General features: G+C 56.0%; 1 long non-coding RNA gene across 1 annotated transcript; it reads right to left on the bottom strand.

Annotated features, from left to right (window-relative positions):
* Positions 1-8,140: 8,140 nt before the first annotated feature.
* LOC132244819 (uncharacterized) lies at positions 8,141-14,868 on the bottom strand. Its single transcript, XR_009456595.1, has 3 exons — positions 13,589-14,868; positions 11,780-11,912; positions 8,141-10,065 (listed from the first exon to the last, which is right to left on the bottom strand). It is a non-coding gene; the product is annotated as an uncharacterized LOC132244819 (long non-coding RNA).
* Positions 14,869-17,964: the final 3,096 nt, after the last annotated feature.

Genomic DNA, 17,964 nt, shown 5'->3' on the forward strand with positions numbered 1-17,964 from the left:
CAGTTTTCCCATCTGTACATACCAGCTGTGAGTCACACATACCCTATAACCATCTGGACAGCAAAAGAGACCTTAACACAGATGTCGATGGCAGCCGTGCTCTCTTCAAAGTCCTTCCCGCTGCCCAAGTGGGGTGAAGGGGGCTGCTACCTCTAGTATCCCCTCCTTTGCTTTGCTCTGGGACTTGAAGGCAGCTTTCCCAGGCAGCTTATTCATTTGCATCGGGCTTGAGGAGTCTCCTGGCAGCCTCTGCACCTCCTGGTGTGTTGGCCCTGAATGTCTTGTGTCCTGCCCTGCCCTTCAAAGCCCATGGCTTTGCTTCTCTAGATGCACTGCTTTCTTTACCCTCACAAGCATGGCTGTGCCATGCCGCCCTGGCCACGGACCAGCACCCTGCCCAGCCAGAGCCGTCCCTGCCCCGTCCCTGCCTCATTCTGCACTGCGTACGTGCAGCCCTGGGGGCCTGAGCGGTCCCTTCCCATCAGTGTTAAACTAAGGTCTGGGAGTTTCCTGCCACCCTGACCTCTGTGGTACTCTGTCCGGGGAGCACAAGCTGAAGGCAAACAGCACATCGCAGCCCGGTGCTTTTTAAAGCAATAAATGAGGACATGAAGGAGGAGAAAAGGACACGTTTCTGAGCTCTGTTGGGCTAGGAGAGGTTTTTGGAAGAAAAGGGTGGGGAAAAAACCAACATATTCCTGCCTGAGAGCGGAGACAGATTATTCTTCCTTTGGGCATGGAGGGCAGCAGCTGTCACCCAGCATCCAGGGCCGAAAGCAGCCTTGGCTGCTAGATGTCATCCTCTGCCCCTGTCAGGGGATTCATGCACTGCCGTGGTCACGGGACGGGTGAGGCGTGCATCTGCATTGATGAGAAGCTAATAGCGTCTGGCCGTTTTCGATGCCTGACTTGGAAATGAAGCAGCAGGAGGTTCTGGTTCGGCCTTGGGAGTGTTTTGGAGTGAAGTGGGTGGAAAAGGCATCGTGCACAGAAGGTGCTTTGGATGCATGCCCTCCCGGTAGCTGGAGGAAAGTGCTGGATGCCTGGTGTGACCTGATGTTCGGGTAAATCCCAGGCTTGTCTTGGGGGGAGCGGGTGCAGGGAGCTGGCTTGTTCCATCGACGTGCTTAGGAAAACGGTGACAACATGGCGAACAGTTGGAATAACGCTTCCCGGTCACCGAGGGAGGCTCCTTGTTCTGTTTTATCAGCTGCGATTGAGTCCTTTCCATGGCTCTGGCCCCGGACTGCTAATTCCACGAAGCGCCAGGAGCTACGTTCACCACGAAAGCCGCTGCATGGAGGCGAGGTGGCGACTGTCATGCTGATGAGCTGCCTGCCAGGTACAGGCCTCCGACTCCGCTGGCGCGTTCGCCTTGCACTCGGATGAATGCAGCCAGGAGAGCGGGAGTGGTTTGCCAGCCCTCTGTCCTGCCTGCTCGCTTCGTCTCTGCGGGATGCCGGAGCTGCGCTCGCCTTAGCTGGATTAGTGCGGCCTTCTCTGCAGACAGAGACGTGGCTGCTTTGGGAACAAGAAGCCCTTGAGCCATTGTTAGGGTTGAAATGCTTAAAACTGAATTCTGGTTTCCTCTGAGCAGAGGGATTCATGCACCAGCTCCTCGGGGCATTGAATGACTTGGCTGGCTCCTCGGTCCTTTGTGCTTTCCAGCTGCCGGGGACTCGGAGTTTCTTCTAATTCCTTCAATGACAGCTAAGAGGGAAGACGATATTGTGAATGAGCCTGGAGATCTTTGCTCCAGGAGCACCGTTGCATGCGTGCAGCTGGCGGCAGGAATACCCCGCTCTCCTCGTTGGAGCCAAGCATGCTCGTGCCCTGCCCGGGGTCGATGGCCGGCAGATGCCAAGCGCCAGCGCTGCAGGAGAAGCGCTGCTGGCTGTACCGAGCAAAACCTTGCTGCAACAGTCAGACTCGGGAGCTCCCCCCGGACTACACGGCATTAAGAAAGGCTCGAGGGGTGGCTGGATGCAGGATGGGTCGGGAGGTCACAGGTTCATTTTGGCAGCAGCATGTGGCATAGAAATGGCCACATCCCCGGTGGCCTCTGAGCTCACGTGTGGGGATGGGGCATGGGACGTCCCTGGTGATGCCAGAGCTGGAGGACATGACCATTAAACCTGCCTGGTCCCAACTAATGAAGCCCATCTCTCCTTGTGCTGTGTGCACTAGGAGATCTCAATTCCTCTCTGCAGCCATTAGCTATAGCACCTTCAGCAGCCCCTTTTCTCCCCTGCCCCCAGGACGAGCTGCAGGCGCAGGCAGAGGGGCAGCGACATGCACACGGGCAGAGAGAGAACAAGCACCACAGCGCGCCGCAGCCCCAGGACTCAGCGGCGATGCTGAAAGGCCCTGCAGACAACAGGCAGATTTCTATTGACTTTGTCGTGGTCCAGGCCCCGCCGACTCGGGGATGTCTGTGCAGCCAGCCTCCCTCGGCAGCCTGCCGGCACGCAGCTATCTCCCACCGCGGTCTCCCCTTACCGGGGTGGGATAGCTGCTCAAGTGACAGCGCTACCTGAAACCGCTTCTGCCTGTTGAAAGAAACGCTATCCCTCCTGAACGCGCTGTCCCCCGCGTTATTCATCTCCTGCTCAGTTAAGGTTTCTAGATACTCTTCGCTGCTGGGGGAGGTGGAGGGAAGCTGCCCTTTCGGGCTGATTGCCGGGGCATCTGCAGGCCCGTGTGCAGGTGCACGTGTCCGGTGACAGCCCTCCGCCAGCCCCAGCCCCACCGTGACAAATCCCCTCTGACTGCCCCTCTCTGCTGAGCTCAGGTGCAGAAGTACTAGGAGACTTGTGCGTCAGGAGGGTTCAGACTCCTGCAGAGGCAGGCGGTGGCTGGGGACCCGGGGACCCGGGAATGGTCCCGTGGCCCAGATGAAAGCTGGGGAGAGGCGCCGGCGGGCAGCGCTGTGGTGGGGGCAGAGGGAGCAGGATGGGGATGGGGCACGGGACAGCCTGCAGTGGGGCTGTCTGGCTCGTCTATTGATTGCTCGTTTATAAGCATAAATAATTGATCCGGATGCTCATCAGACAGAGCTTTGTGGGGGAGAGGAGAGGGCCAGGAGCACGGTGCACACTGGCTGCCTGCCTCTCGCTCAGCTCAGCTGATGTGCACATCCTGCACAATCTGGATGCTGCTGTCCTGAACCCTAACAGCCCACCCCGACACGCACATATACACACGGCTCAGGGCTCCCAAGCATGTCTGCACAGCCAGGTCTCTCCCTGTGCTGTGGGCCCTGTTTAGCCCCCTGGGGAGGGGGCGCTTGCTGCAAGACCGGATCCCAGGCACCATCCCTGCAGCAGTGGGTGAAGAGACCAAGCGTCCTAGAGGGCTGGGCTGTGCCCTGGTGCACCAGAGATGCCCTGAAATGGGAGAAGCATCTCCAGGCACCCTCAGGGGCTGCATCCTGGCATTTGATGAGAGAAGAGCTGCGGGGTTTAATGCCCATCTGGGTCCCTGTTGAAGGGGCATGGCAGCGGTTAGGAAAGGGTTAAAGGGTGCACCTGCAGCTGGTCACAGGAGCCTATTAGGGCCCAGACCTGGGTGTAAATGCAGGAGGAAATGGGTGGTGGTAGCCTATAGAGGTGGGATTTGGTGGGGGGAAGCTGCCTGGGGCAGCACTGGTTTTCAAGGGCTCTGGTTGAACCCTTGCAAGGTTTGGGTCCTGCTGTGTGCTGCTGCTTTTCACTATCCGAGTGAGCTGGGCATGTCCTTGGCATGCCTGAGAGCCACTCAGCTCTGTGGCAAGGGTTAGGAGCTGCTCTGGAGCTGGGAGCGGGCTGCAGATTTAGCCAGGAGCGAGACAACGCTGGCCTGAGCAGTCCTGCAGCTGCTGGGCTGATGCAGAGCAGGGGGCAGGAGATGCTTCGGGGTGAGATAATGTGTGGGTGCAGAGGGGCTTTGCCCCACATGAGCATCTGAACACAGCAGCAGCAGGCTGGAAGGGGCTCCTCGTGGGGCTCATGAGCTCCACCGACCCTGGGGCACCTTGTTAGAAGAAGCTGGGGTAGTGCCTGCACCCCGCAGCTCTGAATGGGAGCCCAATCCTTTTTTTTCTTGCAAAAAAAAAAATCTCTCTCTCTCTCTTTCTATCTCTACCTCTGACACACTGCCAAGTGGCCTCTGTGATTCACTTGGCAGCTCAAAGCACACTAAAACCCCATTACACAGCTCACACTGCGTAACCGCGTGCTCGCTCACCTATCTCCATACCCGTACCCCCACCCACTGCCCTCCTCAGAGGGTCTGCCTCTGAAAGCGTCTATGCCAGACGCCTCTCCTCCATTTCTTTCCTGTCGTCCTCTTCTGTCTTCCTGTAGTACAAGAACATATCGCTTAGTCCTATTTTAATACAGTCCTCAACTGTGGGGTTTGAGTGTCAGTTTATGAGCAAGTTCCTGGCTTTCCACAGTGCAGACCTGAAGCAGGAGGTGAACTCAATGAAGCGAGGAGCCCAACCCCTGCTCTCTTTTGCCAGCGGGCTGGGGAGGCACTTGCAGATGAGGCACTGGGCAAGCAGGGAAAGGCTTTTTAGGAATCAGAAGTGGCTGCTGCTGGCCCCCTGCTCCGGGTGCTGCCATCTGCATGGCTCCTTGCCTTCAGAGGCCAGCAGACCGCTTTCTCCTTTGCCTGGGAAGCAGCTTGTTTCCTCTGCAACAGGGCAGGGCCCCCTCATGTGCAGAAGCAAAATGTGGGGAAACTGCCCCAAACTTTTGCAAAAGAGGCTGATACTCCTGCATTGCCAGCACACATGCTTGCTCGCTCGCTCGCTCTTCCTGCAAGCGTTGGGGCGGGGGATGCAGGTGCAGGGGTTTTTACCAGCTGTTCAGTGAGGTTCCCCTGCCAGTGAGGATCTGCTGCCCTGGCAGGATGGTGCTGCAATTAAAGCACTGGCTGGGAGGGTCCCCATCCTGGCCCTGCCACTCATACTCCCTGTTTCCTTGAGCAAGTCACACCATCTCTCTGGGCTCCCAGCTCCGTGAAATGGGGACAGGGATCTTACTGGCACCCCCATCCTTTCTTAGAGGGTTTGCACTGGGGCAGACAGTCTCTGCCTTTGCTGCGGCCCCAGGTGCTCCGGTGATAGCAATAAATGAGCTGGAAGAACACACCTTTCCCAGCTTTCCCCTGCCTTGGACTTGTAAGTGCAATGGCAAGAAAAGTGAGGCGGCTGAAACCAGCAGCTAGTGCCACACTGCAATAGGACCCCAGTGAGATGAGCTCCTGGTAGTCATGAAGGTGTCGGGGCCTGCTGGGGAGGCAGCCCCGGGGGAGCCCGAGGGGAGCGAGGTGGTGAAGCTGTGGTGGAGGCTGGGCTCTGGCGAGAGCAGCTCTCCAGGCCTCTAAAACAGGAACGGTGGGTCACGGCTGCCCCCGTGCTTCCCTTAGGGACGTGCCACTTGAAGCCTGAACATTATACAAGTCAGGGAGAGGCACGAGAGACTGAGGCTGCCATGTCTCCCCGCTGCAGGGAGCTCCTGTTGTGCCCCCCTTCCCCCTCCTCAATTTGTGCCCTGGCTCCTGTGGAGAGCGTTTCACACCTCGAGAACACGCCGGGCTGGTTGAGAGAAGAAAGATAGGCCAAGCGGCTTATCGTGTCCTCTGGCGTGTTGTGTTTTACGCCTGACAGAGCGTGCTGCAAGCAAGATTGCAGCAAGCAGGACTTGGTTTTCTTGCCTCGTACCACGTCCTTGGCTCCGTTTGGGCAAGGAGGGAGAGAAGCCTCCTCCTCCCTCTTCCTTCGCTCCACGCTCTGCCCTTTGCATCTAACAGTGGAACCGGGGAGGGAGGTTTTAATTGATTCTCCTCGTTGGGTCAGGCACCGACTTCCCCGTCTGCGCGAGCAGAGTGCCCTCCGCTCTGCCCCCGTTGTTTCCCTGGCATTATTCTTAGCTGCAGTTACGGCCGGATTAGTCTATGTGCCAGGGCGTTCTGGCCACCCGAGTTTAACTGCAGATGTGCCAGGAAAACAGAGTGCAGCAGGCAGGCGAAGGCTCGCAGGGCTGTATTGCCCCAGCTGGAGCACGTGCTACCCTGGGCGCTCAAACTGCCTCCGCGAGCAAATGAGGAGGATAGGCTGGAGAAGCCCTCAGCCTAGTGTGGCCAGGGCATCACATGTGCGCGTGCAGTATACATGCATATTAATCTATAAAGGTGGGAGCATACAGAGCTCTTGTCATAGCAAGAAGCAAGCTAGCAACCACCCAAAAGTGCCTCTCCTGCCAGGGCCGGGGACAGAAAGTGCAGCAACGCCCGTGTGTTGCTCCAGTCTGTGCCGTGCTTCCCAAGCAGCCCGCTGGCCTGTCACCAGGCTCGATGCTCAGCTCCTGCCGCAGAACTCAGCACAACAATTAAAATGCACTCGGGGTAATTCTCTTTCTTTTTTTTTTTTGAGACAGCTCTTTTGTGCAGGAAAGAAAGGGACGTGCCTGTGTTTGAAGCTTTGCTTCAGAGTTAACTCTCCACGGTAGAGACTAATTAGTTGTTAGTGTTCCCAGACCACGGAGCTGTTTCTCTTTGTACGTTCGTTTCTCCCAGATATGTTCTCCCGAACAAGGATTCCCGTTTCCCATCCCGCAGTGCTTGCTTTTTGCTGATTATCATTTAAGTCTCCATCGCGGTTACATCTACGCATGCTCTTTGATGCACATTAGCCTATTTTGATGCACATTTAAACATCACAGAGAAACCGTGGGCTTTCACTAATGCGCATTAAAATAAGCAAATGTGCCTTTTTCTTGCATTTCACCATGGAGGAATTAGATTTAATGTGCATCACCTAAAGCGCATTAATGAACGTGTAGATGTGTGCATGTTGGTAGAATCAACCTGGCACCAACTTGTATCCGTCTCTTCTCATCGTGTGCTTCGAGCTTCCCAGGGCATGGGCCGCGTGGCTGTGCAGCCCCTACCTCCACGCCGCCTGGTCCTGGGTGCTGCCACTGGGTTATTAACAACCATGAATAATAAGCACAGGCGGTTTCCCGTCCGCGGGCCACAGGGATCCCTGCTCGGCTAAGCACTGAGTCGGCTGCTCATAATTCCAGGAGCCGCTCGGCAGAAGTGTTGAGCTCAACACGTACAGTGATATAAAAGCATTTTATTGTCTGCCTAATGGCTGCCCTTAACGCTGATTTTTCACTTACTGCAATGTGCTGTTTAGTAAAGAAATAGCCCCTCGGTGTCTCTGCCGAGTGCTGACCTTGCCTGTTCCCTGCAAGCATCGAGGTAACGCGTATAAATATGGAAAATTGCTGCCTTTCCTGCCGAAACATAACCGCTTTCAAAGCAAATGGCTGCAAGGGCTGCCTCAGAGGAGCCCGACATGGTCCCCTGCCTCCCTGCCCTCTACTTTGCTCCGGGTTTGCAGGGGGAAGACAGTAACTTCGACTTCTAAAGGCCACGGAGTCCCTCGTGCTCCCAGCTCTGGGCGCCGGGGAACAGATCGGGGGTCCCGGCTCTCTGCTGCCCAGGGATTAGCTGGCTGCTTCTGGAAGCCCATTTTTCCTCTTGAGTTTGGCATCTCCCAGCCCATCCGTACTGGAAGCCCAATGCCTCCTGCCAAAGCCAGCACCCACCCCGGCCCCGGGTTGCAAGCTCTGGCAGGGAGCAGTCGGAGGATGCAAAGTTGAGCATCTCTCCAAGGGTCTGGGTCATCTGCAGATCGACCCTGCTGAAAAGCAATGGGTTTAGGAGCCGAGGCTTGTTTGTATGAGCATACCTGGCCCATGCCCCAGTCTCCGCTCCGAGTGCGGCTCGCTCTCGGACCCTGGCCAAACGGCTGTGTTTTCTTCCCCTTTTCCTGGGAGCCAGGAAGACAGTGCAATGCAGCTGGGCCTCTCTGCCTGACCGCGACGCCAGCCCATAAGTGAGGGAGATCCCAGGCGCTGAGTAACAGCCCGATCAAATCCCTGCTAAGCCCTGGACTTAACACATCAGTGCATTAACTGATGTGGGAACCTGCGCAGCCAAGATTTAGAAGTCACAGAAAGGGCTTTTAGTCCCAGGAAACTGTCACAGTGAAGGTACTTTCAATACCATCTCCCGGGGTATTATAATTACACCCCATTCAATTAGTTGTCGGAAAAAGCCTTTTGTATTAAGGCTTGGCGGAGAATTGTTAGAGAGCGCATTAAGAGACACGGATTCCATTTTACTTCACAATAATAAAGGCATAATGTATAAAATATCCAAAAATTACCAGCTGACTAAATTTAGAGCTCTGCTAGGAGGTGAAATGAAAGGCAAAATGAAAACCCTTTGAGCAGATGCGACACGCAGAACAAGAGGGGCATTATTTGAAAAATAAGATGGAAACATAATTAACCATCCGGCATTATGCTGAAAGATGTAAAACTGAAATGGGAGACAAAATGAGGTGGCATTGTAGAGCCAGCTCCAGTTTATTTCTGCTTTATGAATCACTGCTACCTGTCAGGACTAATACAGAGGACTTCTGCGAGCGGGAGCTCGCTGTGGGGCTTGCTCCCGGACGACCTGTCAGCTCCGCCAAACGAGAGGTGGCAAAGCTGGGGCTCGATCCCCTGCTTGTCCCAAAGGATGGTGCATTTCTATCCCAGCCCAATGACTGCTCAGCACTTGGGCACCGCGAGCTGTGCTCTGGGAAGAGGGGCGGACTAGGGAGAGCCTAGACGTGGACGCGGGTCACAAGAGTGCCCACAGCCAGCGCAGTAATGCCCCGTCTCCTGCCGTGCCCGTGGCGGTGAGATCGAAGTCGTGCTCCCAGCCCCACTGCTCTGCCAGGCCGTTTGCTCCCTGCTGCAGCTCTCTTGCCCGTCGGCCCGCAGTGCAAGCCACCTTTGCTTTTTCCACGGAGCTGCAAGTTTTTGTCAGCCTGTCAGTTCTCTCTAGCACAAATCAGCACGTAGCTACCTTGGCTTTGCAGGCTTAGCGGGGGATCGGGCTTAGAGCAAAGAGAGCTCATGCCTCCATCATACCCCAGCGTGCCAGGGAAGCCAGGAGGGCACGGAGTGAGCGGAGGCGTCTCTTGAAAGGCAGGTCATGCACGGAGCATCTCCCTATCAGGGCATGCGCATAAAGGGCCCAGCGACCTAGGGAGCGGGGTTGGAGCGTGGGGTGCCTGGGAGAAGACGGCCCCATGTTGCCTGCACCTCTGGGCCCTCATGCCGGGAAGATAAAGAGAACGTGCATTCCCTGGGTTTTTCCTGTTTTAGGCCAGAAAATGGAAGTGCGAATATTTCATAGATTTCATAGACATTAGGGCTGGAAGGCACCTCAAAGATCATCGAGTCCAGCCCCTGCCCCAGGGGCAGGAAGTCAGCTGGGGTCATAGGATCCCAGCAAGATGAGCATCCAAGCGTTTCTTGAAGGAGTCCAGAGTAGGTGCCTGCACCACTTCTGGAGGGAGTCTATTCCAGGTCCTGGGGGCACGGACAGTAAAGACATTTTTTCTTATGTCCAGCCTAAAACATGTGTTTTACCCCTGGAGGCAGCTGTTTCCCTTGCAGGGAGCAGCTCGGGCCATGGCCGGCGAGCACGCCTGCTCTGCGAGGCTCAGCGGGGAGCTGCGCGTGGCCGCTGCGATGGGCTCGGGTGCGAGCTCCGCTGATGAGCTGCAGCGGGGCGGGGAGCGTGATGAATGCCTGTAACACCGCCAAGGACTCTGTGTTCTCCTTCAGCCCCTAAAATATGCCTCCCTTCCAGCTTGGCTCCAGGCACCAGGGAGATTTAGGGGAACCGTATTTTTCCGGCTGGTGCAGCCGGCTCTTGATGCCGCTGGCCTTATCGCGCTTGCAGCGAGAGTGGCAGGCAGGGCCAGTCGCTCCTCTCTGCTCATCCCCGTGCTTCCCTGCTGTCACGGGCTGATTTCGGGGTCAGATCCCAGCACATAGTTGGAAAAACGAGTGCCCGTTCCTGGGCTAATTCCAGTGCTCACGGGGGGCAAGGCCGTGCAGGCATTGGCGTTGCTCTGGGCAGATTCTGCTTGCTGATGGGATTAACATGGATTTCCATTTTTGCCGAGTGATTTTGCAGGGAGGGTGCTGCCGCGGTGCTGGCGCCCTGCAATGAGAAGCTACAATTTAATTTGTACCTCGCTCAGCCCGCTCTTAATCTCCTGATTTGGGGTCGGCGCCTGGTTCCCGGGCCACGGCTGGGTAACAAAGGGATTAGCCGGAGCCCGGGGTCGTGCTCATCTGCTGTGGATTACAGCTACGGGCGGTGCTTAGCCGCAGCCAGAGGCAGAAAGGACCGTGTGGGGCGACTGCATCCCGCACCCTCAGGAAGGAAGACGTGGCGCGGAGGCCAGGAGCACTAGCGAGATGTGCCGCCTGTGTCCGCTGCTCCTGCGGGCCCTCTCTCACCAGGGACTGCGTGGAAACCATGTGGAGCCTGCTTTTTGTGCCCAAAATCTTTGAAAGCTGCTGCGAGGGGGCTCAGGCAGCACAGCTTCCATCACCTCTGAGCCAGGGCATTGTTTAGGCCCACAAAAGCCTTATAAATAGCTCAAAATCCTTTGAAAAGAAGCAGCGAGCTTGTCTGTCTAATTATAACCTGCCAAAGCGCTGCCTGCTTTGCTCTAGGACTCTGCTCCAACAGTTGCCCATCAATATTGTGTTCCTCCATGTGCATCACCCCTGTGGCCTGTGTAGCCGGGGCATGGGGTGCCCATGAGGCAGGGGCAGGGGTGCCGATGGATGGCCATGGCCGGGGGGAGCAGACGTGCTCCCGCTGCAGATGCTCAGCCCAGAGATCCCCCCCCACCGCTGTGAAATCCCTGCAGTCTCTGGTTAGACTCTTATTGTTCACGTCAGGGGAATCAGAGGTTAATATAATATTATTAGCTTGGTCTGAATATGAATGAAGGCAGACATCCCTAATAAATGCCTGCTAACTGGAAACACGGACCAATTAGTACATGCTCCATTGCCTTTTAATGACATCCTGCTTCCTGCCTGAGCCTCCTGCCCCTGGGAGAAAGCCTGTCCTCCTCAGAGCAAGCTGGGACTGAAACCTTTTGGGAGATGGAAACGTGTCTCTGCACCCCCCTGCCACGTGCTCGGGGACGCATGCCTGGGCCAGGGAGTTTGCTGGTCTGATCCCTGGCCCTTGAAGCCCAAGAACACGCGTGTCCGGCTGGGCAGTGACCGCCACGCGGCCTGCAGGCAGCAGAGTGTTTGAGCTGAGTTTCACGTGGGTGGGAGCCTTGTCGGTCCCTGCTGCACATGGGTTCGAACCCTGCCTGGTGCAGCAGGGGGTCGTAGCCTGCTGGGTTACATAGGCAGAGTTTGCACAGGCCAAGCTGCAGTGAGCGAGGAGCAGAAAATCCTCCACAGCACTTAGACTCATCCCTTCCACCCGGGTTTTGGTCAGGGGGCTGTTGAGGTTTCAGCGCTCCCCAGTCCATCTGCAAGTAGCCCTCATTTCCAACTCTCTGGGGCTCATCCTGCTGGGGTCTGGCCCATCCTGCAGTGCTTACGTGGCAAGAAGAAGACCCTGGCATCACCATGAAGAAGCCATGGGGATAAGCTGCATGTCCTTGCTGAGCCCTGAGGACAGACGCTAGCCTGGGAAGACGGATGTAAAATTGATTCACAGGCAACGCAACTCATCGCCTGACAGTGGCATGAAGTAGCGATCCCATTAAAGACTCGCTGATTGGCTTATTGGACCCGAATCCAACCGTGATGAGTTGTGGAAATGCTGTGGGAATCCTGTCCTGCAAGGCTTCCAGGGCCCGGGACCCCAGTGCATTAATAACAATAATAAAGCTTACGGATGCTGAGCTCTACCAGCGACTCCCCGACTTCTGCAGTCTCTGCAGGCGCGGCGAGGGTATGAATATGGATCAGCAGGACGATCATCCATGCCAGCGTCGAGGGACAAAATTAGAGGATGTTTAAAATTCTCTGCGGAGACAAAAATGGAGCAGGACAACTGCTATCATTTACAATAATGCATGTATCGCACAAGCAGCACATGGGTTGCTCCCCCCTGCCTGGTAGATGGTAGCTGGTGTCTTTGGGGGGCGCACACCTGCCGGCTGCCCTTCCTCTTGCAGCTCAGCTGCCCCCTCTGCCTATGCACCGGGGGGTGAATAGCCCAGGGAGCGTCTCTGGACTGCTTCCCCCATGCCCCCCGCAGCTGGGGTCGGAAGGGAGCCCGCTGCAGGACCCATGCAGGGAAGCCGGGCTGGCTGAGGTTATAAAAGGGATGGTGGGAAGAGTTATTTGTGAGCATTTAAGTTGTAGGGCAAAGCTGTTATTCCTCAAGGGCTCAAGAGAAGTGCAAGCTTCCCCTTTGTTTTATGTGCTTCTCTGAGATGTGGGAGAGGTTTATTCATGGGAATCTGAGAAAAGGTTTCGCTGTCTGGAGTTTTAACTCATGCCCCTTTCTTGGCACAGCCCCATTAAAGACATCTTGCACTGTTAAAAAAAACAAGAGCCTCTAGCTATGACTGCAATGCAAACAGAGAGCAGCGATGCCAGGGAGGAGAAGGAGCCAGCGCGCCTCTGCCAGGGCTTCGTGCTGCCCGCACACAGGGAGCACACACGGCCCCGCTGTAGCCAGCTGACCGGAGATCTTTATTGCAGCACAACAGAAGGGGTGCACAGTGCCCGGCCCCATGGCTCTGCACCCCGGCACTGCTCCTCGACTCTCTCCTTTTGTCGGCTGCAGCTAGCCCCGAGTGCTGCCAGTTAAACCTCTTTATTAGTCCTGTTGAATGTGGCAACAGGAAGCAAGCTCTCCAGTACAGTCCCCTAGGCTGACGTGGTGCCACCGTCTCCACGTACCCTCTCATGGCCGCAGCAAAGCACGCTGTGCAGGGGAGCCTGGGCACACGGACGGAGACCAGACTCTGGCCCCGTGAGCAGCCCACAGCCTGGCTCTGCTTCTCCAGGGCAGCTCCCAGTAGTTTCCCACCACCGAGGAAGCCTCTGCATGCTGGGTCTGGTCTTCCCAGAGAAGTCCTGGCCCCTCCTGGTATCTGCAGGGGACGGAGGGACTCGCCCAAGACCTCACAGCCGAATGCCGGCTCTCCTGACTTTCCGCCTGGTGCCTTAGCCCCAGGGCTGTCCTCCATTTCTCTCCAGCCTTACCAGTACAGGCATGAGCCTTTTGCAAGTGTTTTCTGCTCGCAAAGAGTGGGGACAGCAATATACAAATTATTTAAGCAGGCAGAAGATAATTAACTCTAATCAATCTGGATCCTGCCCAGGTTATAGCTCTGCAACAGCATTAATCTTACTAATTACTTAATTTTACTAACATAGTTTTCAATGAGTTCAACAATGCATTTAGTGAAGCCAGCACTGAGTAATAGATGTTGTGTGATTGATATGGAGTAGAAAAGCCCTTCAGGAGGGCAGATCTCACCATTTTATTAATCAAATGATCACTTTTTAGTGCATTTTGAGATGAAACTGCTGGCAGTCTCAAAGGGAAATGGTTTCATTGCACCGGCAAGGTCTTCTCAGATTGCAGTACAGAGAGTGGGACGGGGGGACGTTAAATGAAGAAAGAAGTTAGACTAAATTAGCAGCATCTCCAATAAACAGTTAGTTACATAACGGGGCGTACCGACCTTAAACACCTTGTTTGCTCAATGGATCGCAAGCCCTGTCTAGCTCGTTAGTGGCCCTTTGTGTCTGGCGTATTCTGGCATCACTTGTCCAGAGGTTTGTTTCAGAGGAGGAAACGCAGACGTGCAATCCTGTGTTCGGCTCCAGCGCGGCTTTGGTGGCATACCTGCTTGGCTGCAGTTCCCCTGCAGCTCCTGTTATTTATTCGATGCCATCTGGCCAGAGTCAGGCATCCGGATATTCACGGGCTTATGATTACAGGAGACAGTCAATTATCCAAACTAATTGGGACCAAAACCTGTTTGTAAAATGAAATCGTTCAGTTAATGAAATGCACATGAAACGGCCGGTTCTGTACGTGACCTCTGGAAAGCGTGCACCAGCTTTGTTCGGCTGGCTGATGATTTCCTCAGTCACTGGAAGAACATTTTTGCTGTAACATGCACCATGCGTGTTGGCGGCACCTCCTCCCCGGGGATAACTGAACGGCTTGGCTAATTGGCATTTCGATAATTGACTCTGTCATGCATTCGCGTGGTAGTAGCGCCGACCGGCCCCACTGGAGATCAGGGCCCTGCTTGCTAAGTGTCTGCAGCCCCTAGCCTGGTGAGCGCCCATGGAGTGCTCCAGCGGTGACCCAGGCACGGAGCCTTGCCCCAGGTCCAGCAGCAGAGACTCCCGGGTCCCAGCACGACGTCCCATCCACTGGACCACGCTGCCTCTTGCTGATGGTTTTTCTGCCCTCCAGAAAGCCAAGGGCACTCCAAGCTCATGCCGTGGGCGCACACAGCCTCTGCCATCCTCATGCAGAAGGGTATAAGCTGAAAGGCAGCGTAGCTCCAACTTCTCATCCCAGGCTGGGACCCACCCCTGGGCCACGAGCCAGGGCAGGCCCTGCGCCCTACCGAAACCTTAGCTCGAGGGGCTTACAGGAGACAAAAACCCTTGCTCTGGACCTCTGCAGGGGTGCATTTCCTTAGAGCCAACTGTGGGTTGCAATATACCCATGGAGTTACAACCTGAGGACAGGCCTCCCTGGCTAAAATCAAGGTTGCTTCTCATTCCCAGCCCCTGATGCCAGGCACTTCAGACGCATCGTAGGCTGCCCAACAGGAGCAAGCGCCTCGAAATCTGCAGCTGCGGGTGAGAGGCACCGGGTCTAAGTGGACACCAAGGGCACTTGCTCACATGCGGGGAGCCTGCTCCGATGTGCTGGAGATCCAGCAAACTCAATTCATCGAGTCTGCCGGAGCACGTAAATTGAGAGCGTGTGTAAAAATGCCCCCCGTTCCTCCCAGGCAGAGCGCTGGGCCCTGGGGGGAAACAGACCTGAACAAATACCTGCGGTAAGCAGCAGCTGCCAGCTCCGGGAACATCAAGCAGCAGGCTGTTATTTTAAAGAATCACAGAGTGCAAGTCCCTGAAGTCTGGGGAAATGAAAAGGTGAGAATGCATTATTGATTAATTACTTAGTCATCTCCAAATGGTTATTGAGCACAGCGGTGACTTTGACAAATTACTCCTCAATTTTTGTGACTGATATGCAATTTGAATAATGCAGTTTTACTGTGCTCCTGTCAGAGTGTGACATGGAATATGATTCCAGTGTCTTGCAAAAGGCAGCAGTGTCATGTTTTGGTAATTGATGATATTTGCAAATGGTTAGCTAAAAAATAATTAAGCACCGTGATATTTTGTTTGAAAGGAACATTGGGTTAATTAGTTGAGCTGAAAGTGAAATAGCAACTTTCTTGTGCAGAGACCAGCTCCTCCCTGAACCCAACGGACAGGGGTTTATTCCACGCGTAACACGACAGCCTTCCCCTCCCTCGACCAGCGCAAGTGCTGTCTGCTGCACGTCCGCCCTGTGTGAATGCACACTTGCACGCAGAGCCCTTGTTCACTTGCTTGGAAAGCAGGCCTCAGCCCCTGGATGTGCTTGCCTTGACTTGTCTTGGGGTCCAGGGAATATCCGTGAACCTGAGAACACCTCGCCTAGGGAAAAGTGCTGGGGTACAGCCTTCACATCCATCAGCAACCAGATCCCTGCGTGTGGTTTAAACAGGCCCCGGTGTGTCTCCTGCCCAGGTGTCTGGGGAGAGCTTCCACTGACTGACTTCAGCTGTGCAAAGCCCTGCCCTAAATATTTAAGAAAGTAATAGTAGTGGGGAAAGCTCCGGTGGCAATAATTCACCTTGGTCTCAGGACACAGATAAATGCATGAGTAAACTCCCCGCGGGCCGGCACTGATGCAAGCTTTGTCGGAGCTGGTGCCTTGGCTCTCTTCACTGTGTCGTCCTAGCCAGATCGCCCTGCCGAATGCTGATTGCACTAACGAGCCCCCAGCAGGGAGGAAGGCAGGTCCAACTGTAATGAGGGTGCATAAGGGCTGTGTTTGACGTCCCAAGTCTTGATAGGGCAGCTCGTCCGTTGCCCTGATGGAAGTCCGGGATGGCTTGCACTCGGGGCTGGTGGCGTTTAATTCACGGTGACATGTCTCTTACGGGAGGGCAGTGTGGCCAGGCCGTGGCTGCATCCTGCCCTGCCCCTGCGCACAAAGCACCTTCCTCCAGACCAGCCGGGACTCCGGTCCCTGCCGTCCCTCCCACGTCCTTCCAGCTCAGCCGTGGTGTCCCACGAGGATCCCCCACGGCTACAGGCCTGCACAGCCTGGGGGGCGCGTCCCCACGCCTCGCTGACCCCGGTGCAAGATGGCCTCGCTCCATCCTGGGTGCGCCGGGGCGGCACCAGACTCCTACCTTCAGACCTGGGGACATCTGTGCAGAAGAGAACGAGTGGTGTGAGATGTGTGGGCTGTTGGAGCGGCTTCCCAATGAATCTGGTTGCTTTTTCCAGCTCACCTGCAGAGAGCAAAACAGCTGCACCCTCGCCCGACACTGTCCAGACTTGCCAGGAGTGCACGTGCGTGTGCATGTGTGTGCAATTCCTGAGGCCACTCCACCTGCCTGGCTGAAGTTTGATTAGGAAGGGATGGGACGAGAGGGCGGCAGGGCCAGTGCAGTGATTTAAGGAGCGCAGCAGTGTGCCAGAGCAACCTGGTCTCCAGACAAAAGAAACCACGAAGAGGGAGAACCGCGGCCTGCTTTGCACAGAGTATCCGACTGCAGCGCCATTATATCACCGAGTGCAGGGCTGGGAGATGAGACTGGCCCTTAGCCAGGAGGGTTACGAGAGCTATCCCCTCCACGAGGATGTGTGGGACGTGCACGCTATTTATTTCTACATGCTTACCCCTCTGGTCTGCCTCTCTCGTTCTGCAAAGCTCACACGCAGGCCCTCCCCAGCAGCTTGACCGCGGGGGCTGAAACAAGAGGCTGAAGGAAGCGTAGCCAGCACAGAGCCCTGGACGTCGGGGGTGTCCCCGGTCCTGAGGAGCCCTGTGCGTGCCCTCGCCGGCTGTGTCCCCCTCGAGCTGGCACAGAACCGGGCAGCCCTGGCTGGCACCAGCGGCTGCTTCAGAAAGGAAAGGCTGTTGGAGCCCTTAGCTGGGAACGAGAAGAGGAAGCAGTGGGGAGGTGGCTCATGCCAGCCCTGTGCCCTCGTGGCTGGCCGCTTTGTCCTTTCAACCCTTTGCAGTTGGCGGTGCGAGCGAGGGATGCCAGCCCCGCTCAGAGCAGCTTTCTCTAGCAAACAGCTTGTGGCAGAGCAGAGAGTGTCAGCCGCCGCTAAAGGCCATTCCCACCGAGCAGGAGGTGAGCGGCCTCATAAAGAACAATTTCACACCATTTAAACAAGTCCCCGCTGGCTGACCTGCGCTTCCCTCTGCTGCTAATAGCGACAGGAGGCTGCTGCTTTTCTAGCCCTAAGGAGAGAGGGGAGGAAAAGCCCTCTACGGGGAAGCTGCCGAATGTCTGAGATGCCTCTCGACGTGTAGCAGCCTTGCTCCAAAATGGCTAGCTCTTGTCCGCCACCGGGCCAGCGCGTGTGTGCTTAAAGGGTCTCCCCGTGGCAAAAGCAGTCCTGTGACCTGCCTTCAGCATTGCCCCTTGGCTGCCCATGCAGGATCCACGTCCCCACCAAGCCCTGGGCTTGGAGGCAGGGGAGATGCTTGGGACGTGGTGGCTCCCAACTCCTGACATGACCTACATGACCGAGGCAGAGCTACGTCTGCTGCAGTCGAGGCTGGGTCTGTGCCATGGGCTAGCTTTAACCCAGCCAGTGCAGGCACCAAGGGCAGGGAAGCCAGGTATGGTGCAGGTCTCTGGGTGGGTATTTTGCACCAGTATGGAGAGCCGTGCTACTGGAGCAGGAGCGAGTTGGACTAAAGCTGGCATGGCCGTGGCATGTGTGTCCAGGCATGCTTGTCGTTGCCATGCGCATGCAAGTGCAATTGCTCTGTGCTTCAGGTCCCTGCCCA

Source organism: Alligator mississippiensis, chromosome 14 (genome assembly GCF_030867095.1).
Source record: "Alligator mississippiensis isolate rAllMis1 chromosome 14, rAllMis1, whole genome shotgun sequence".
Lineage (NCBI taxonomy): Eukaryota > Metazoa > Chordata > Crocodylia > Alligatoridae > Alligator > Alligator mississippiensis.